Consider the following 22,456-nt stretch of genomic DNA (forward strand, 5'->3'; position numbering starts at 1 on the left):
TCCAGGGGTAAAGGTCTATTCCAAATTACTACACTCCAAATCGCAGCCAAAGTTCTCCTTAGAGAAAGCAAATAGTTATATACATCCTGCTTTCCTTTTACATGTATGTTTAGATTTGGTTCTGGAGACTCATATGGTTTTCCATATAATAATTCATAAGGACTGACTGAGGTTCCACTCTTTGGCTGTACCCTGATTCATAATAATGCCAATGGAAGTGCCTGAGGCCACTTTAGACTGGTTTCTTGACAAATTTTACTTATTTGTCGTTTCAAAGTTTGATTCATCCTCTCCACTTTTCCACTAAATTGCGTTCTCCAAGACGCATGCAAATCCCAATTAATACCCAATACTTTGCTAACACTTTGGACTACTTCAGCAACAAAGTGTGGACCTCTGTCAGAGGAAATTCCAATAGGAACTCCAAATCTCGGAATTATTTCTTGTAATAACCACTTCACAACCTCTTTTTGCTTGTGTGGTGCGACAGGGAAGGGCTTCTGGCCATCCTGTAAAAGTATCAACCCCTACCAGGATGTACCGGTACCCATTCTGTCTATAGGTAACTCTGAAAAATCTACTTGCCAATCATCTCCAGGTTCTGTACCAGATTTCAGTCTACCCTTTTGAACCTTTTTCTTAATCACTGGATTATTTTTCAAACATACCTCACACTTTGCAGTTACCATTTTAGCTATTCCCAACATCTTAACTGATATTACTTGTTTTCGTAAAGATGTTACTAAGGCTTCTGCTCCCCAGTGACATTCCTGATGTCTCGTTTGAATTATCTCTCTCATCACAAGAGGTGGAATTACTACCTGTCCATTAGGAGTTACCCACCATCCCGCTAAGTTTTTCTTAGCATTTAATAACGGACTCAGTTTGTCATCTTCCTCTGAATATCTCGGGTTTTCCCTAGGAAGGGTTACTGTTTTAGAAGGAATTATTGCCATTTGCAATGCTTGTTTCTTTGCTACCATTTTTGCTGTTCTATCAGCTAAATTATTCCCAGCTATTATTTTTGTATTCCAAATCTGGTGTGCCTTACAGTGCATGATTGCTACTTGATCTGGCTTTTGAACTGCTTGCAATAATCATAAAATTTCTGATTGATGCTTAATGTTTGATCCTTGAGAGGACAATAACCCCCTCTCTTTCCACAAAGCTCCATGGACATGCACTACCCCAAAGGCATATTTTGAATCAGTCCAGATATTTACTTTCCTGTCTTTGCTTATCTCTAAGGCTCGAATTAAAGCGATGAGTTCCGCCTTTTGGGCTGATGTGGTACTCGCCAATGCTCCTGCTTCTATAACTGTAGTCTCTGTTGTTACCGCATATCCGGCGTATCGGACTCCTTGTTCCATGAAGCTGCTTCCATCACTATACAATTCCCAGTCTGGTTGCTCCAGTGGTACATCCTTCAGATCCTCAGGACTGGAATAAACATACTCGATGGCAGCCAAGCAATCATGTTCCAGTCGTCCTTCTTCCTGTATGGAACTTAAAAACACTGCAGGATTTACCAGGTTAGTTGTCTTTAGAATCACATCATCCTGTTCAGTCAGTACTACCTGGTACTTCATCATTTGGCTGGGAGACAGCCAGTGTCCCCCCTTCTGTTCTAAGACAGTTATCACCATGTGTGGGACACAGACTGTTATTGTTCTTCCCAAAGTCCATTTCCGAGCTTCTTGTATGAGCATCACTGTTGCTGCCACTGCTCGAAGGCAGTTTGGCCACCCTCTACTCACTGTGTCCAGTTGTTTAGAGAAATATCCGACTGGTCGTTTCCAGCTTCCTATCCTCTGGGTTAACACGCCCGGTGCAAGGTGTTGCCTTTCATGAACAAACAACTGGAAATCTTTGGTTGGATCCGGCAGTCCCAAGGCAGGTGCAGACATTAAGCCACGTTTCAACTCTACAAAAGCCTTTTGTTGTTGTGGGCCCCATGCAAAGGGAGGGTTCTTTTGGGCCTCGTACAGCGGTTTAGCTATTAGCCCATAGTTCATGATCCAAAGGCGACACCACCCAGTCATTCCCAAAAATGCTCTGAGTTCATGAATATTTCTCGGCTCAGGTATACCACAGATAGCTTCTTTGCGATCTTTTCCTAATTGTCGTTGTCCTTTTGAAATCTCAAAGCCCAGATATATCACAGTCTGGCAGGCTGTCTGGGCTTTCTTCCTGGACACTTTGTATCCATTTAGTCCCAGGAAATTCAGGAGGTCGATAGTCACCTGTATACAGGTAAGTCTTTCTTCTGTAGCAATCAATATGTCATCCACATATTGTAAAAGTAAATGTCCAGGTCATGGATATTTCCTGTTTCCAGATTTCAAGTTCCTTTGCTAACTGATTTCCAAAAATAGTTGGACTGTTTTTAAATCCTTGGGGTAATCTAGTCCATGTCAACTGCATCTTTCGCCCAGTTTGAGGATTTTCCCATTCAAAAGCAAACAGTTTTCTGCTTCCCTTTTCCAAAGGTATACAAAAGAAAGCAGCTTTTAAATCAAGCACTGTAAACCACTGATAAGTCTCCCTCAATGCTGTTAACAGTGTATAAGGGTTTGCTACTACAGGATAAATGTCCTTAACTATTTGATTTACTGCTCTCAAGTCTTGTACCAGTCTATATTCACCCAAAGGTTTTCTGGCTGGTAAAACAGGAGTCTTATACTCAGATTCACATTCTTCCAAAATGTTATACTCCAAAAATTTATCACTCAATTTCTTCAATTCCTGTCTCACTTCCGGTTTGATTGGATATTGTTTAATTCTCACTGTTCCTGCGCCTTCCTTCAAATCTATTTTAACCGGTTCTGCTAGTTTCGATTTACCAGGAATATTTGTTTCCCATACAGTAGGGATCACTGCCAAATCCACCTCCGGTGGAATTTCTTGATCCTTTACTCTTTCTTGTATCATCAAGATTTCTCCCGTTTTTGACTCAGGTATTTTCAAGAAAAGTTCTCCTTCGTCAAAAACAAGTTGTGCATTTAATTTGGATAACAAGTCTCTTCCTAAGAAGGGTATCAGACATTCTGGTACACACAAAAATTCATGTGTAATTATCTTATTTCCAAATTTCAAATCCAGGGGTTGCAGGAATGGCCTGTTTTTGTTCCAATTTTTCCTTTACCGGTATTTAATAAAAAAAATGTTGCTCCTGTATCCACTCCCAATCTCACAATTTGAAGAACACTTTTTTCCACTTTCTTATTATCAGAAGTTATAGCCATTACCAAATTATCTCTAATAGTTAGCTTACATTCATCCTGCCAATCCTTTCTTTGTCTTAAGGAAAAGAACAAATCCACATTTGGCATTTTATTCCATTTCCCTTCTCTTTTACAATACAGCATTAACTGCAGAATAGTGTTATAATTCAGTGTCCCATTCGTGGGCCACTCTTCCTGATCATCCAATATACACAAAGGCCACCAATTATTACAATACTCAAATTATTACAATACTCAATCATCTGGCTCTTTTGCAGATCATCATATAAATTTCCCCAATGTGCCAATAAACATCCCAACAAAAAATTTTTCGGGATTTTGTCATTTACAGCAAGATTACCCATGCTTTTACTTTTAAACAACCTAGTTAACTTAGTTGCCATTGTGTAATCACTCACAATACAATACACAATTATTCAACTCTGTCACTCCGATCCGCGGATCCACACTCCACACTCGCTTTCATTCTCAATTACACATCTCACCCTTACAACCACACTCACACTTTCCCACAGTTACTTTAAACAAACATATAACACAATATTATACCTCTTAATTTTCTTCTTAATACACAAACTCACAAAAACAACAAAAAACCCCCAAAACTTCTTCTAACTTCTTGTTAGAGGCACTACCTTAGAGAACACTATAGCATGTAGTTTCTCTTGTTTCCACTTTTGTCCAACCCTGCAATAGCTTTCACTTATGTCTTACGGGCAGGCGCCTAGGCTTCCTCTTCCACAAGGATCCTTTAGTCCAACCCTGCGCAGCTTTCACCGCGTCTGACAGGCAGACTTACTCAGTGAGACTCAAACCCACTGGTGGGTCTCCAACCCACTCCTTACCATACACTTATTATAGTGGGACTCCTACCCACTTCCTCTAGTGCACTTAATTACTTATTTTAGTGGGACTCCAACCCACTTACTACAATTAAAAAAAAGAAGTGTCTTACCAAAAATCCAGGGAACGTCGCGAAGAGCCTTACGGATCGGGGATCGATGGGTATCCCCGAGAAATCCTCGGTGCCGGCTGGAACCGATCAGGTCCCCGACTCCTCCGGTCTCCTTCAGCGAGGTCCCATCTGGGTCGCCAAAACTGTTACCGAAATCTCGGAATGAAGAACTTATCGACACCAATGTGATGTAGATAAGCAGACACTTCTTTATTGACGGTCGGGTGCGTGAGCGAGTCCTCTCACGATCAATGCACGCCAGGTCTCAAAATCAGACACCATATATAGAACTTATTCATACATATTAAGTATTCATACATAATCATAATATTTCCAGTAAATCATTAACATACTCTCCTCCTATATCCGATTCTGCGCAGTAGAGCTTAGAAAGGTCTAGAAATGGGTCTGGGGTACGATTTGGGTAGGTGGTATGTGAGTCGGTGGTCGCGATCTCCCCCTGCTGGAATTACCTGCCACTAAAGTTCACGGTTTCTTGGCAGGTAACCACAAGCTGTTCCAGTCGACTCCTCCCAATTTCCATTAATCTCATATTCTGACATCTCAATACACTTTCTACATACAGAAGACTGGTCAGATACAAAGAAACCTTTCAAACCCTAAATTATTACCTAAGTTTCAACAATAATTCCAGCCCATTCTTCTGGCCTTGGTACAGGATGTACAGAGGGTCTCATAGCAGCTTTTACTGAGCAATTATAAGTTTCCTCAAAATATATTTTTATCCTTCTATATTTCTATTCTATAAAATAATTCTATAAAATCAAATAATCAATCAAATAAAGTCAATCAATCTTAACTTATTAACAAATCGATAACAATAGTATACTACTGTGTGTGGGTGAGTGTCCCGCAACCCAGGGGAAAAGTGTCCGAGCTGCAGCAACTAGCAAACTAGTTGTCCGATACAACAGTTGAAGGGAAAGCCTCGCGCTTCCCCTGTTCCAGCCTTGCAGTCCTGCTACTGCTTGTTGTGTTTGGTGAGCATAAGGACCGCTGAGCTGGCTGGAATTGACTGAAATAAGGACTGGTTGAGCTGACCGAATAGCGAGTCTCCCCTAGAAAAAGACCATTACTATAGTTATACAGCAAACACCCTAAAAATCATTCTTCTTGTTTAAGTTTTATAAGAAACATATATATATATATATAAAGAAATATTTAAAGAACTGTATAGATCTGTGCTAGAAAACCTAGGACATCTACTTACAGGTAGTAGAGTAGAACTCCTCCTTACTGATTCAAAACAATCCATCCAAGACACAAGCTGAGGAAACACTTCTGCTGTTTTTGAGTCGGTTACTGTACTCTGTCAGCAGCACATTGCTGGAGACAGAAGAGAAGAATTAATGTCTTCTGGAAGAATACAGTGTCCAACAGAAACGCAAACCCAGCATCACTAAATTTGCACCCCAATCTAGAACGTTAACTGTGTCCTCAGCAGCATCAAAACAGGTTTGCAAATGCACGAAATTTATAACTATTGCATGTATTCTTGTGATGACGTAATGAAAATAAAAAGGCATGCCCAGTGACTAATGTTCACTCAGATTGAATACTTATTTCCATTGAATTTTAAACTCATTGGATGAAAAACTTGCTCAGCAACTTTTTTTTTTCTGGAAAAGAGCCGTTTAGCAAGTGTTGTGACCACTCCTTAAATGGTTTTCAGTTCATTGGTCCCCCTAAAGAGTTCTCCAGTTAAGCTCGTTCTATTATGCAAGTGTGAAATATTTTTTTTCTTCCTAGCCTGAAGTTTTCTTTTAACCTAAACGTAGATAGCTTAAATTGATATCACCTAGGCTCTTTTATCTTTATGCTACTCTTTTCCAATAGCCATGATGTTTTGTTCGCCTCTCAGATGGGAAAAGTGTGTGGTTGTAGAATGGTAGTGCATTTTTTTTCTGTGGGGCAAAAAACCAAGGGCGTATTGGAACCCTGCTGTGACAGGTCTGAACGTTAAAGCTTGATCTAAAAATAAAAGAGTTAACAGAATAGTGATTTGAATTTAAAAAAAAAAAAGGGAAAGGCGGGAGGGTGGGGAGACACGGACACGACACACCAGAATACAGCAATATTATCCAGAAATCCTGCGTCTTTGCATCTCACGTACATTCTCATTGTTTCTTCGCTCCTTTCCTGTTTGCATAGGTGAAATGGATCAGCACTTCATCTGGCAAGTTGTTTTTCTTCCCTTCCTCCTGAAGGGGAGGCAACTCCCTGGTACTCTTGGACTTCTTTGTTTCAGCGACACCTTGATGGAGCAGACAGAGATAAGGAGCATTAGATGCAGGAGCTGGAGCAGTATCAGAAGACTGAAGCCTATAAATCTTTAGCAGGAAAGCACAGGACAGACTAAAGGCAAATCACACAGACAAGGTATTGAATGGGACAAAAATATGTGCCTGGAACAACACAAGATTCCCAGCTGGTTGTGCAGACTGACACTCGTTTACAGCCTTTGATGTAAAGGCTTGTTAAAACGTGGATGCTCATCTCAGGGAGCTCATCTGTGGGTGTGAAATAGAACATTTTTCTTCCGGCAAATCCTAGTTTCATAAATACGACATACAGCAACCTACACCAGAAATAATAATTGCCATTATTTTGTCACGGCAGTGACCAAACCATTGTTAATTGTTCTCCATTGTTCTGGTATTGCTTGTTAAAGAAAATGTGTTTTGAATTCAGAAATTTAAAGTGCTAAAGCAGCTAAGTGGCAGAACCAGGCCTCGTCCCCAGTATAGCCCTAATCCAAGGCTGGTTTAACACCCAGTCCAGTTAATCACTGGGAGAACAGAGAAACAACAGATGATCACCTTGTGCACACACGTGCTCGCAGAAATGCAGGTGTTTCAAGAAAAAAAAATCAGTATATGTGAATAGGAATTGCTGTTCAAAGACTAAGTGTGCTTGAAGGAGTGTGTGAGTTAAAGCAGGCAGAAAGAAGATCATGATCCGAGGAGGAGCTTGGAACCGAGGCAGAGACTGGAAGCAAATAGATGAATCAACAGGGACAGGGTCAGGTGATGGATTTGCAGAATGGACAAGACCAAAGGAAACTTCTAAAAACTTTGGACGTTGACTAATGATTTGATAAGTGTGTATAAGCTGTGCTGTATCCCTTTGCTCTCTGCCACTCGCTGGGGCGGTGGCCCAGCTCTGAGGGGCGATTAAAGCAAACCTAGTGGTACCCACGTCTGTGTAAATTTCTCCTTTAACACTATATGTGAAGCATATGACGGAAATGCTGGTAATCCACCGGTGTTGTGACTGTTGACTGATGTCCCGTGTTAGAATAAATACAAGTACAATGGCTAACAGGCCTCACATGCATGAAGAACACGAGAACGGTGGTGCTGGGTCAATGGGTCTGTGCTTTTCTCTAGCGCTCTCCTTGCTACCACCTAGCACTCAGCTGGCAAGCTCATGGGCACAGCCAGGACCAGTCCAGCCTCTTGTTTTCCAGGGAGCCGATCACAACACATATGGGAAACAGACAGTAGACAAGACGTAGTTCTTCATATCCTTTCCGTTGTTTTGCTAGAGAATCTAAAGTTTGATAGACCTTATTTTGTTTGTATTTACATTGGCACTTCAGTGGGTCCAGACCAAATGGCCACTCTCTACCTGACTGCTGCAAAAATTGGTTTGAGCCCTCGGTTAGTAACCAGCCGTTGGTTAACTTTGTCTTTGAAATACAGCAACCTATGGTGGAATAGGAAACTGAGACAGTTAGGGACATCGGTTGTATTTACTCGAAGGAGGTGGAAAATTTTCTAGGGAAATTTTTTAATAGTGTTAGCATAAAAATCCTGTATGTGGCACATGAGCGACTGCTCTAGGCATATGACTTTTTAGAATTAGAAGCCATCCCTGCCTTAAGTGACACATTTAGAAAAAGTCTCTACGTGAATATTAAGCTCACACAGCAAAGCTGCAGCTACCTGATAGCACAGTATTTTTCCTGGTTTGGAGGATTTTTTTATTCACCTAAAACTTTCCAACAGTCGTCACTGCTAGTTTATTCCCTGTATGAAAAATAAGTAGTAAATGAAGGTGTTTTCATACAATGGAACAATCTGCATGCTTGCATTTTTTTCACAGCTGTTGCAAAGGTGTACTTGAAACCCTGAAGAGCTTTTGCTTTTTATACTACTGAAAACCACACTACACAGCTTTTTGCAAATTTCCAGTCTGGAGAATCGCAGAGTAATTGTTCATTTGTTTCCGTGAAAGAAAAAACCCCAACACATCTTCCTTTAGAGGCAATATTTTGCTGCAGATTTTAGTTCTATCTTTTCTATTTCATCTACCTCTTCTCCAGCTCAGAAAGGTCTAGTTCTTTAGAAATTCTTTTCATTTGATGTGTTAGAATATCTCTGTGTAGTAGTCGAAAAGGAACTGGACCTGCCCTTTGTCTCACCAAATTCTCATTTCTATAATACATGCAGTTTTCCTTTACTTACTAAAGAAAATTACCAAATCCCATACAGCTACCTGGGATCATGGATCAATCTGAATATGCGTGGCCCAGCACTACTTTTTGCAACTGATCTAATATTCTGTGCCAAATTCTATCATAACCCAGGAATGGAAATAATAGGGATGACATACTTTGCATATCTTCTCTGCAGGTTGTTACGACCCGCTGCAAGTATATAAGAAAAAATACAGGTAGTGGACATTTCTAAATAAACCTCTGACATCTGAAGAAGTCATTTTAATATCAGATTTATTCTCACCATACTTTCTGCATGGAAGACCAGAAGAATCTATGCTTTTAATACAATTTGTGCAGGAAAGCATTGGCAAAAATACTAGAGTACTTGTAATGTTTGTTCCTACACCAAACATGCTGAGGTGAGGCTTAAAAGCCCACCTGTGAATTCACATTTGCCGCAGTGCTGTTAGTAAAAGCTGTAACTATCCGTATTTTTTTGAGAATGCTTAAAATGAAACACAACCTAACTCTCAGTTATAGAACAGTGTAGCACAGCAAAGACGTTATCATCTAATTTTTTCATTATAAGATGTGGGTGCATAACCAGGAAGAACACTAACAATTATTTCTTAGTAAACCTTTCCAGCATAAAACTATTTAGTGGGGCAGTGCAAATCAGAACATACTCTGACTTTAACACGAAAGAACACTTCTGCTGTATAGGTAGACAAAAAAATTGACTTAGTGGGATATTTTCGTTCTCACAGTGCTGTTTCCTCTCCTTTCATTGTCAGTAACGCAGTGATTTTTGTGGGACATTAGGGTTAGCATAGATGTTAGGTTAGCTTTAGATGCTTTACATGTTAGAGATGTATTCCTCGTGATTCTGCTCCACGCACAAGAAAAAGCCCGGTTTGCCTTTGCCTGGAGCGGGACTCAGTATGTTTTCAAACAGTTTTCCGCAAGGATACAAACACTGCCCCACTATCGCTCACAATGCTCTGGCCCCAGCCTTAGCACAGATCACCATTCCACCTGGCCTCACAGTGTATCGATACATCGATGGCATCCTCAGCGGGGCAGAAGGGCCAGAAAGCATTACAGATGCAATGAAAACTATTTGGGCAACACTAATCAAGTTGGGACTGGAAGTCCCAGAGTCAAAGTGCCAAGGGCCAGCATGAGAAGTTAAATTCCAAGGAGTCTGGTGGGTTGCAGGAGCTGCCTCTCTTCCACCAGACACACTGGAAAAGAAAGAATCTGGGCACAACCCATCCAGTACGCTGGAACTACAACAAGTTCAAGGGACTGTGAAGTACTGGCGTAACCATATTCCTGCCTTTTCCGTCATTGCTCGTCCCTGGTAGAATTTGTTATAAAAGGGAAAATCATGGCAGTGGACATCTCATCAGCTCTGTGGTACTGTCAAGTTCCCCTTCCTGCAGGAGCATAACAGAGCCTGGCTGCGGGCTCTCCACTCCACTCCAGCCCCCGTTACTCCTGTCAGCACGTGCTGAGGTTGCAGGCTGCGCTGCTTAGGGAGCCGTGGCAGCACACATTTAGGATGGTGAATGCCAGCCATCCTGAAAGCGATAGCTGTCTCTTACCCTAAAAAGTTTCCTGTAATACTATGCTTCTCTGAGGTCCCACTTTTCTCAAATTGCCCCCACCCCAAAGCAATTTCCCCACAGGGTCCCTAAGCAAGGCAGTAGAGGAGTGGCTCTCTCAAACTCCCTCCCAGCCCTGCCCTGGCTGAAAGAAGGCAGAAAGAAGCCTTCAAATGAGGGAAATTCTGGCTGCAAGAGAATACAAGCTGACCAGGTCTTGGGATCCACTGACATCAACAGAAATTTAGGTGAAAACTCCCCTTTGACATGAAACTCAACTCCCAAACCAAAAAACAGTTGTGATGGGAAACTATGGTGGGGGTGGGAAATCAGCACTGAGGGCAGGAAAGCATCAGCAGGATGGGAAACCATTGAGTTGGGAAGTTGTTCTGTCATTAAAAGTCAAACTGTCACAACGCTGGCTGACGCAGGTGCTGGCATAATGATCGCCATGGAGATGGAACCCCAGAACACTGTTTGCCCCAACAAACGCCACACTGGCCAACTGCTGCGGCATAGAGCAGCACGCTCCTCATGGTGCTCCTGCCCTTCGGGTAACCCCCAACCAGCTGTGCCGGCCAGCATCTCACCCCATCACCCCCCTTCGCTTCTGCCCACAGAGAGGTTCCCCCTCCAGCTGCCGACAGGACCAGAGGTGCCCGGCATGAGCTTCACCACCCTGACCATGCCGCCACCGGTCACTGCTGGTGTGCTGCCCTCTGTCCCGGGGCTGCTGATCACCGTTCGGCCTTCCCAGCTCCACATTGTCACCCACCAGCCCGCCCTGGCAACCTGGCAGGGTGTGCAGGGGCCCCTGGGGGACTCAGGGCAGGTCGTGCAGCTGCCACATGTGCTGCAGCTCCCCAGCGGTGTGCAGCTGCCCCTGCTGCCTGCCCCTTGTCCCCCTGCCTATGGCCAGGGACAGCAAGTGGTGATGGGGACACTTGTGCCCCACCAGCCAGTGGGGCTGGGCCCATGGGACGTGGGCCAGGGGCAGCCCCTCCACCCTACGGGCTGCACTGTGCTGAACGTCCCTGCCCATGCTGGGCCCCTGCCACCCCAACACCCTGCGGCTCAGCACTGCGTGCAGGTCTCCCCTGTGCTCCGCACCCATCCTGGCAGTGCCCAGAAGCTGTTGGAGGCCTTTAACAATGACGTGGTGGCCAGTGAGGATGGCGTCCCTGCTGCCACCCCCCTGCCAGCCTGCCCTGGATATGGTCTCTGGCAGAAGCAGGATCAAGCACCAAGGTGAGGTCTGCAGGGTGGCAGAGCCCATAGGGGGTGACCTGCACCAAGGAAGGCTTGCATCACCCTGGGGGTGGCTTGGCTTCATTTGCTTTTTCAGAAGTGGTGACCACCCCGCCAAGCCCAGAGAATCTCCTGGACCTGCCCGAGCTGGGGCCAGATGCCTTCAACGAGGCCTTCCCTGAGCTGGCAGAGGACAATCTGCAGTTTCAGGATAAGCATTCGTCCACCGTGGACAGCAGTGACCCGCTCGCCTGGCTCGACAGCATCCTGGAGCTCCCTGAAGTTCTCAGCGGCTCCTGCTTGACCACCCTCCTCAACAAGTTCCCGGAGTTCTCAGAGTACATGGCAAAGGGTGGCTGCTCCAAGGAGCAATCGCTGGTGGCAGGGCTGGGGGGCAGCGAGGACACCGACCGTGGTGTCCCTGATGTCCCTGTCTTGACCACCACCCTCAACAGGATCCCTGACCTCTTAGAGTGCATGATGGAGGGCAACTGTCCCAAGGACCAAGTGGTGGCCGCAATGCAGGAGGACACCAACCCCTCCTGGCAGAGGGTGGCAACATCCCCCTTGCTGGACGCCAAAGGCAAGCAGGGTGGGCTGGCAGTGGTCTTCCCCACCCGGCTGCCAGAGAGCCCCATGGAGCCCTCTCAGGAGGGTCCTATGGACACTTCAGAGGAGAGCCCCTTGAAGGGATGCTCAGAGGGTGCCCACAAGGGTCTCCCAGAGGGTCCTCAGCAGATCCTGCTGAATAGTCCCCTGGCCAGCCCCCCGACTGCACCCCAGCATCATCCACCCCGCATGGCCCAGCTGGTGGAGGAGGTGCTGCGGAGGCAGCCCCCGGTCATTTTGACCCGCTTGCCACCACCACCGGGCATCTTCTCCTGCCGGGTGGTGCCCAGATCAGGCAAGGCTGCTGGTAAACAGGCCAAGCGCCCCACATTGGCTGACACCCTCGGGATGCCAGAGATGTCCCCATGGGGCAGCATGCCACCCAAGAAGAGGAAGAAGATGGTGGTGTGCCCGGTGGCAAAAAGCTCCAAAACCCTCTGGGAGAGGAAGCCACACAGGGATGCCACGGCAGTGGGCTGTAGTGGGGAGCAGGGGGGCAGCAGCAAGCAGAGGCCATCCAATAGCGACTACGTGCCCAGCAAGCAAGCCAGAACCCTGAGGAACACTGGGAGACAAGGTGCTCCACGCTGCTCCAGTCACCGTTGATATATTGATAGAGAAGGTGTGGAGCACAGATCCCTCTGACGTGTGACCTGCACCCACCCACTGCAGCCCCAGCCCTCTACCAGATCTGTCTTTCTTAATTCATTAAAGGCTTGATGTTCCTTGCACAGTGCCTCTGCCTGCGGTCATTCACGCAGTGGGAGATGAGGGTTAATGCAGCCCCTGCCACATGCAGAGATCTGACGCTCCACCTTCCCCTCTGTCGAGGTGACACCTCCACAGAGCTGACCCACTCTCTAAAGTATTTACAAATGAAGGGACTTCTCATCAAGGGAGGCAGCCTTGGCAGGGGTGAGAAACAAAGAGCAGGTAGTGGAAAGAGCACCATTATCTAAGTTGCGCAGGAAGAAGACTTCCAATGAGGAAAGTTCTGGCTGCAAGAGAACACAAGCTGATCAGGTCTTGGGATCCACTGACATCAACAGAAAATGAGTTAAAAATAGGACAAAGATAATGGTGGCAGTGGGAGATGGGGACCTCTAACTGAAATAGTTCTGCCCCAAAGAGGCCAAAATCCCACTTGGGGAGCATGCGTAGTCCGTAAAACACTTCAGCAGTGCTACTGAGGATGCGTACGCGTTTGCATTAGAAGCGAGAAACCAGCCACCAAACCTGTGTATGACACATGACTATGCAACGTGCGGCGCTCTGAGAAAGGCCCCGAACCCCTTCTCAGTGTTCCAACTGGACCTAAAAACTTTGCACGCACTTTTTAATCGCTGCCCCCAAAGCGATTTCCCCACAGCGTCAGTAAGCAAGGCGGTGGCGGAGTGGCTCTCTCAGACCCCCTGCCAGCCCTGCCCTGGGCGCCGGTGCCTCCGGCCCTGCCCCAGCAGACGTTGCTGCGCTGAGGGAGGGGCTCCCTCCCTCTCCACTGCATTTGCAAAGGGAATGGCTGGCTCACCCTTTGCTGCCCACGCAGCCAGCCCTCACCTTTAGCTGCTGTCATTCCCAGGGGCGCCGGCTCTCTCCCAGCACCCTCACACCTTCTCCCTGCGACACTGCGAGAGAAGCATTCGCCAGGCACACGGGTGCCATCACTGCCCTGCGCAGCTGCGCACCCCAGACTGGCCCTGCCTGACTGCCTCCCTCACCAAGCACCTCCACCTCCACAGTCTCAAGCTCCATCCCTTTAGACGGAAAGGGGGTCACTTTATTTCGAAGTAACCGTTCCTCATGAGGAACACAGTCTCTTCAGGAGGCAAAATACTTCAATAGGACTTAGAAATAAAGCTGGGGCATCTGGGGGGCCACCTCATCACTACTCCAAACAATGTGTCCTTTGTGGAGAAAAACTGAGGAGCTAGACAGTTTCCAGAGGACAGCAAAACCTGACCTGCTGAGAGCTTAGGACAGTGCACGTCATGTTCTTCTTCACACTTGGTGCACGTTTGACAAGCTGCGAGATGATGGTAAATTACTTCCTTCAGAGAGGACAGCAAGACACTGTTGCCAACTCAGCTTAGGGTTTTTTGGCTTTTTTCTCTGGTTGGCTAAGCAAAGAAACGGAGGCAGTTTCGAAGTGCGCAGAAGCACAGCTGCAGACATAATTCCTGCTGTCACACAGGCAGGAGGAGTGAACTTCATCCCTTTGGGTCCTTTTGAGAACACCAAGCACCCAGATTGTGCTGAAGGATGCTTTGTACATAGGGGACCCTCGGAGAGAAGCAAACATGTCCAGGTTTATTCCCTGGGAAAGTGTCCTGACACTGTCCTGCCTCTCAGGTGGCATAGGACAATTAAAATACAGGAACTTATTAGTAAGCATGGGCTAATTCCTGGCCCACTGTGATGCTAACAGTAGCCCACAAATCTCTCAACTAGTTTTGCTCAGCCTGTATTTATGACAGTTACATTGCTCTGTGTTGTGGGGGAAAGCAGATGACACAGCTTGCCCCTTTGATGCGCAGGGCTGCGTTTCAAAGGACTACGACAATCCCAGAAAAGCACAGCATAGAACAGCTTATATGTAATTAAGTATCACATCACGAAACATACTGCATGCGTCTATCCATAAAAATGGGGTTTATGTAGGCACATGCAAAATGGGTCTGCTGCTCAAAACCCAGCAAATCCTGATTTTAAAAAATCATATACTGAAATGTAAGACGACATACGTTTGGATTTGTCTCTAAATCCCCATGTCGATGTAATTCCTTCACTGCCATCTGAAATCGTTCAGCTTAAGGCACTTTCCACGTCAAGCAAAGAAAGCTCAACTCAGAAGGGAAAGATCCTTCTTGATGGGACGCATCATCTGTGACAACCAGACACCTTCCCTCTCGTTGAAACATAGCAGCAGAGTTAAAAGCAGTTTTAAATGCCAAGTGGAGAGGTGCAAAGTTTGAAAACTACAGGACATTCCCTTCCTAGCACAAAATAATCAACTTTTTCCCACTTCTCTGCAAACCTTAACCCCAGTGTTTTGTGTTTTTCACACTGCAGCACAGAAAGCCAGTACCCACAGCTGCACAAGGACTTCCAGTGCCAGTGTGCAAAGCATTGAGGAGTCTGGGCTCAGTCCTGGCAGTACAGGAGTGATCCACCTCAAATGCACTGCACAGTCTGCACCTGGGGGTATCACAGGCCAATAGTTAATCACTGCTTTTCCTCCCAGTAACAATAAAAAGAGAAAAAAAGAAAATCTCCTTACATCCATGGCTCTTCTTTACAGGCTAGAGGTTTATGGAAGTGATGACCCATTTCACCCAACATTCAAGACACCTTTTGAACAATTTTCAGAACTGTCCCCAAACCCCCAGATCTTACACAACAATCAGTCCAAAGAAAGTACAGAGGTCTCTGCGCTACTGGACACATGCAGGAACACTTGTGTTTACTGGACACCTTTGTAAAGGGAAAAGGCATTACACCAGCGTACCAGATCCTCGCCCAAAAGACTTTTCAAACCACCTGTTTGTTGATTCAGTCACTGCACTTCAACCCTTCCACCCACGACAACATCCTCTCAGGGGGCAGACTTGCCTGCTCTTGATCACAGAATCAGTCAGCAGAGTTCATACTGAACCAAGCTAAAAACTGGGCCCAACCTCTACGTTCATGGTTGGGATACACGGCTCCTATCACAGGGCTCACATGGCAGTCCCACCTGGGTTACGTATCTGAAGTTGCATTTCCCACGGGTCAAATATTCCTCTTCACATCTGCCTTGAAACTGAGGGCTCATGGTCAGCGAGAGAAGAGAGTTCCTTGCCTCCTGTGCAGTCAGGTCATGTTCCCCTGCTAAATGCAGCCTGCTCAGGCCTCCCATTTGTGTACAATCTGTTAAAAGAGTAAAATCAAGTCTGAAGGTTATTCATTTGCTTCCTTAAACATTCTACCATTTGCAGCATTCGGCCCCCAGAAGATGACTTCAGACATAGCAACTTCTCCAAGCAACCCGCTATAAAAGGCAGTTCAACAGAATCACCAACAGCCAGGTCTGTACCCTTGGGGAGACACTTTCAAAGCTCTTTGGAGGATCGCACTGGATCTGTGTGCTTTAGACCCCACTGCGTGGATTTACTGTTTTACTGGCAAAGGTTTTATGTACCACACGTGAACATCTTCAAAACACCTACTGTAATGGTCTCATGCATAAACAGACACAATGATCCTCTAATATCACACATGAAGAACTCAATGGATGCTCCTACCAAGGCAGTGGTTCCCTTCTGTAGCCACTGAACAAGCAAAAGGATGGATCAGAACGACATTATCAGGCTCTGAAGCAAAACTTCTGTCTTCCTTTAGCTGTAATTTAGAGCTTCATTGAGTGCTGAAGAGTGTCAGCCTGACAGCTCTGAAGCATGAAGAGCTTGATCCTCTGTGCCAGAACCACACCGGCACTGGCCACACAAGCTGCCTGCGTACTCGCAGGGTCAGGGTCAGGGTCCGGGTCCGGGTCAGGGTCTGTACTGCCCTGCCACCGCAACACAGAAGTGAGGAAAGTGAAATGGAGATAGAAGTGTTCATTCTCCACGTAGTTGATGCTGGCAGCTTCTTGCCTCCAGCATTCCTGCACCTCAGGAGCCTGGGAAATGACAACAAACGTGAAGGTTCCTAAAAATAATTTGCCTAACACACCACAGCGTAGCACTTCCATATGCCCACACCACACTTCTGGCTCCCAGCTGCTCTCCTGTACTTCCCTTTAGCTACCTGGGAGGCACCTTTTCCATCTCCTCAGATCTCAGAACACCCAACTCATGGCTCTAACATTCTTCCCCTTCCTCTCAACATCTTCCTGGTGGTCTCAGCTTTCTGCCCTCCAGATTAGGGCCTTATCATAACAGGACAAGGATAGCACTGGGGTTTTTTTCTGTAAGGAAGCCAAATACTTAAAACTCTTAATTAAAATATGAAAATTAAGAGGAAGGGAAAAGCCAAAATGACAGCCAAGTGGAAGTTTCATTTGGTGCTCAAACCACCTGAATACCTATGCTGCAGCTGCAGCCGAGAGCTGGCCCTTAGATGCCTGATCAGGATAAAGCCCCAAATCCTGCCACTAAGGTTTCAAATGACAAAATAACATCATCTAAGGGAAGGCAAAATGGATAAACACAAACATCGCCGTATGTTTACAGGGCCTTCACAGCACAGTGGTTCTCTGATGGCACCCAGAACTTAGCAGTATGAAGAATTACAAAGGTCAAGTGCTATTTATAAGCAATGCACCCTTAAATCAACACTAGTGACAAAAGAGCCAAGCACTTGACTTGCAGAACGGCAGATGATTCGTGACTTTCTCCACAGCTTCTACTACTGATGAAGCTTACAACCACCTCACCATTTGGGAACAACATCCGTTGCTAGTGTTGCTCTGGTTGGAAACTCAGCAGGCTGGCACGTTCATTCCTTCAGAGCCAGAAGGAATTTGTCATTACAGGAATTCTCATGCCACTGAACTGGCAGCAAGGTACACAAGCCTCTTAATCTCTTTTTATACTTCTACACTTGTGCCATAAAACCATTCTCCACTCTCCATCTCACTACCTCTCCAAGCAGAAAAGTCCCATCTGCCACACACTTGTCACAAACTTCGTAGGATATGACACAGGTTTCAAATACATCAGAAAGTATCAAATCAGAAACTTTAAAACATAAAAGAAAATTAAAAAAAGGTGGCAGTGGGAAATTATTTTCTACCTTTAGGTGTTAGGTTCACAAGCTGCTAGTAGTTAACATTAACGGCTCACTATTTCAAGGTCATGATGGCAACAGTTCTGCAATGTGTGGATATCAGCAAGAGAATTGCTGCCTTGCACCCGTTCAGGTGCTCCACCTATACCTTGTCACAGATTTGATTTTTTTTGATTTTTTTTTTTTGTTTTGTTTTAAATGCTTATCAGGGTAGGATCTGCCTACCAAGACCAGATTTTAAGTGAAGTTACATTATGCTCCTCTTGATTTAAATACAGCAAGATAGCTCCACTGCTACATTCAGCCACAAGAACGTAAACACCTCCAGCTCCATAGTCACCCATACATTATTTTTGTAAGGAACAAATGACTAAACATGGAACAACACTATGAAAAAGCAAAAGAATGAAACAATCAGCATTTCCCTATTTGGACCAAAACCCGAACATCTCTAACAGCAGATAAGTCTGAATTAAAAATCAACCACATCCAGATCCCAAATGGGGTAGGGGTTATTGTATGCCACAGACCTGGACTTGACTGTTGAAGGAAATCACGCACTATGGAAAATTTGAGGTGGTTCTGCAGAAGTTTAACTAGAGCCTTGGCAACTTCACTTGGGACATGAAAGGTACGTGTGCTACAGTACCACCCGCAATAAAGGAAACTAGTCTCGCAGTTTGAGTTCAACACCACATCCGCAAACCAAATGAGGCTGCTACGTTTGAGGAAGACTGATGGAAACCTCACCTGCCATCCCAAAGTTATGCTACGGCATTTCTTCCCTTTTTGCCAATTTCCTCAGCCTTGGTACATCTTTTGCAGAATCTGAAGCAAGGGCCCACAGCTTCTTCCTGTTTCTAACAGTGAATGTCTGGGTTTCACACGTTGGTTTCTTGTGCGGCGCCAATAAGACCCAACACTTGCCTTCATAAATGCATCCGTACACTAGGCAAGAAAAGGAAAATTACCAGTCACGACACTGTACTGCCCACAGGGCAACAGAGTGCCCCACTCGTAAGAGGATTGAAGACAGTAAATTACCCTCAAATATCTTCATAAAGAAGCACAGTTTAATCATGTGCTTTTAATCTGATTACCGACACAATCTAACAAGAAGACACATTAAGGGAAGCAGAGCTGTAGTTAAAAAAGTGGGGCTTCTCTTTCCTCTCCTGAGGGTTTACCATCCAGAGCTGGCTGAAGTTCTGAACCTGTAAACCGCTCCCCCATGCTTGTATGCTCGCTCTGGGAAACAAAGACGGCCGTTTGAATTCTTTTGCAGGTACAATCTTTCTTTACTTTTGAGTTGGAATGAAATGAAAAGCTACCAGCAGTCCCACTTACCGCACCATAGAGACACACCTATGGTCCATGCACATGCCTGCCCAGAAACGCATGCAGAGGGAAACCATCCCTTGGGTATCAAACACAGAAACAGCACTGAAAACCTTGACTTCTGAGAGTCCCTGCAGCGTTCTCCCAGGTCAATACACAGCATGCTTGTGGCAGGATCACCATGCGTGTGCGTCACTTGCTTTCATTTCCATCTTCATCTCTAACCTGGCACTTGCCACCTCCAGAATGCAGCATGCATAAAAGCAATTGCGTTTACTACAAGCACAGCACCATGTGAACCTTCTGCACGAAGCCCGGTATTTAAAAAAATTGCTATAAAGAATAAAAATCTGCCGGCACCACTGACACACAGACACGCTGTGTTTTCTGAACAGGGCCGATACATTAAACCTGCAAACTAAGGACTGGGACAGCTTGCTCCTTGCCCCTCTTCTTTTGCCCTCAGGCTGGTGCAGGAGCTCCTTTCACCAGAGCAGGCACACCACAGACACAGCCTCACCGAGGGGAAGGGTGGGGAGGGGATAAGGGCACAGGGGGAAAGGAAAGACCGACAGAAGCAGCTTTGCCGCCCACTGCCAAGGCCACAGCCTGCTCATCCTGTCCCCTCGCCCTGCCTGTGCTGGTCTGTGCCTCTGTCCCCCTTCCCGCCCCTCCGCTCCACTCCCTAGCCCTCTCTCCTGCTGCTGATCCTGCATTCTCTGCGGCACCCCCTGCCCCTCTATCTCTGTCCCGCTCCACCCCTCTGCCCAGTCCCTGTCCTTTCTCCATCCCTGTCCAGCCCCTCCTGCTCCCCCTGCCCCTCTGGCCGCCTCCTGTCCCTCTCCGGCCACCCCTCCGCCTTGACCCACCTCTCCCTGCCGCTTGGTGCCTCCCTTCCCCTCGTCCCTGTCCCACAGGGGCTCCGGGGCCAGGGCCTGTGCTTGGGCAGCCCTGGGAAGGGGCCATGGGGCCTACAGGGCCCGGGCTGGGGGCTGGTGACCCCCCAGGGCCCAACTGCAGGGCAGCGATGTCCCATGGCCTGCTGGGAGAAGGCGTGCCCCGGGGCATGCTGGGAGCTGTAGGCCCGGGGCTGCCCCATGGCCAGGTTGGTCCCGGGGCATGCTGGGAGCTGTAGGCCCGGGGCTGCCCCATGGCCAAGTTGTTCCCAGGGCATGCTGGGAGCTGTAGGCCTGGGGCCGCCCCATGGCCAGGTTGGTCCTGGGGCATGCTGGGAGCTGTAGGCCCAGGGCTGCCCCATGTCCAGGTTGTTCCCAGGGCATGCTGGGAGCTGTAGGCCCAGGGCCGCCCCATGGCCAGGTTGTTCCCGGGGCATGCTGGGAGCTGTAGGCCCAGGGCCACCCCATGGCCTGGTTGTTCCCGGGGCATGCTGGGAGCTGTAGGCCCGGGGCTGCCCCATGGCCAGGTTGTTCCCGGGGCATGCTGGGAGCTGTAGGCCCAGGGCCACCCCATGGCCAGGTTGTTCCCAGAGCATGCTGGGAGCTGTAGGCCTGGGGCCGCCCCATGGCCCGGTTGTTCCCAGAGCATGCTGGGAGCTGTAGGCCCGGGGCTGCCCCATGGCTAGGTTGTTCCCGGGGCATGCTGGGAGCTGCCATTTCCCACCCTCACCCTGCTGGCAGCCGTGTTGGGCTGGGCAGGCACAGCCTGTGCTGGGGCTGTGGCCCGGCTGAGGGGATCTGTGGCTGGCCGTGGGGCGAGGGATGCCCCTTGGGCTGGCACAGGGGTGTCTGCTGCCTGCTGCCTGCTGGCTGCCTGGGGGTTCTGTGGGGAGGTTCCAGCCCCCTGCTGTGCCAGGCCCCGGGGCAGCTGGAGTCAGGCCTGGCCGGGGCAGCCCTGGGAGTGAGCTGAGAGCCAAGGAGGGAAAGAGGTGCCGGCAGGTGCCCCAGGCACCCCGACTCACAGAGCCCCCTGGAGCCGCCCCGGCGTCTGTAGGTCCTGCAGGAATAGGGCCAGCGTGTTTTTCTGCTGACTCTGACAGGGCTCTGGCTACACCTGTCCTGCTGAGGGATGGGAATATGCAGCTGCCTGGGAGAGTCACCAGCCAGAGTATGAGTGCTCCAGCCTTGTTTCCCTTGCTAGAAAACACTTCATTTTTAAATACAGCCTCTCAGCGGCGAGATCCAGGCAGTCGGGATTGCTTCCTGTAGGGAGCAGCCTGGTGACTCGAGGCTGCTGCCTTCAGTGGCAGAGCTGGACGCTTCTCCTCGCTGACAGGATTAAGTTATGAAGAATCACTCGGAGAGGCTGCAGCTAAAGCAGTGATTAACTCGACCTATTGAATAAGCTCAGTAAGGGGTGGCAGCTTTCTGAGGCACCTGGGCTATACCAATAGATGAGGGTAGTGGGGTAACGGTGCGTTGCCTTCAAGACCATACAGCACAGAGAATAAATGAAGTTCTATAACCACACGTAGAGTACAGGTGCCCCAGGAAAGTTCAGCTGAAGTTCACCAGGTTGTTGACCACCAACGATCTCTAAAGACCCCAAGAAAGGCCCCCAGGAACAAAGTGACATGTGCAAGTGCCTTATGCATATGTAAATAATTTTGAGGAAGTAGTTAGCGCAAAGTACATCTTCCCATCTGAACATGCTCAGAAAGGACCCTGAGGGGCTGGATATTGAACGGTGGAGTGTGTTGATGGGTTGTAGCATGTTTTTTTTCCTTCTCACACAAAATTCATTTTGTTTTGTGGGTAAGCAAAACTGCATATTGCAATGTGTTTCCTTGATTGGTAGTTTTTGCATAACACATGGGATCTCCAAACCTGCAAACCTGTTCTGCAAACGTGTTATGCAGTTTAAACCCTGGTGCCTGAAAATCCCAACAAGGACACATGCCTGGAATAAGGGTTCGCAAGTCTGGGGTGTACCATGGTTCTATTCCACGATTCACAACAAATCGTTCACGAACAATTCCTGAGCGCAGTGTTCTGATGGGGTGGGGGACTTATTCCATGTTTCAACTCAGACAAATTTCAGTCACCAAACCCACTTTTTTTTCCCCTTTAAATTAGCCACCCACTCCTTTTCTATCACGTTCAGCCTTCTCTGCCGGCTTTCAAAGAAATCTGGCAGGTCTGTGATGACAAGGCATTGTCCCACATTCCCTTATCGTTTTAGCTAGAAGGGTTCCCAGAAACCAAACCTCTTCCACGCGCGGTGTCGCACACGGACCCCGGACGCTGCTGTGCCTGGCTGCGCACAC

General features: G+C 47.4%; 1 long non-coding RNA gene across 2 annotated transcripts; it reads right to left on the reverse strand.

Annotated features, from left to right (window-relative positions):
- Positions 1-6,317: 6,317 nt before the first annotated feature.
- Positions 6,318-20,189, reverse strand: LOC129785208 (uncharacterized). Of its 2 annotated transcripts, none has more exons than XR_008748886.1 (4): positions 20,103-20,189; positions 18,646-18,843; positions 15,863-16,035; positions 6,318-6,475 (listed from the first exon to the last, which is right to left on the reverse strand). It is a non-coding gene; the product is annotated as an uncharacterized LOC129785208 (long non-coding RNA). The 2 variants fall into 2 exon arrangements; XR_008748885.1 differs by having other exon boundaries at positions 6,318-6,458; positions 15,850-16,035.
- Between the last annotated feature and the right edge of the window lie 2,267 nt (positions 20,190-22,456).

This window comes from Falco peregrinus, chromosome 9 (assembly GCF_023634155.1).
Source record: "Falco peregrinus isolate bFalPer1 chromosome 9, bFalPer1.pri, whole genome shotgun sequence".
NCBI classification, from domain to species: domain Eukaryota; kingdom Metazoa; phylum Chordata; class Aves; order Falconiformes; family Falconidae; genus Falco; species Falco peregrinus.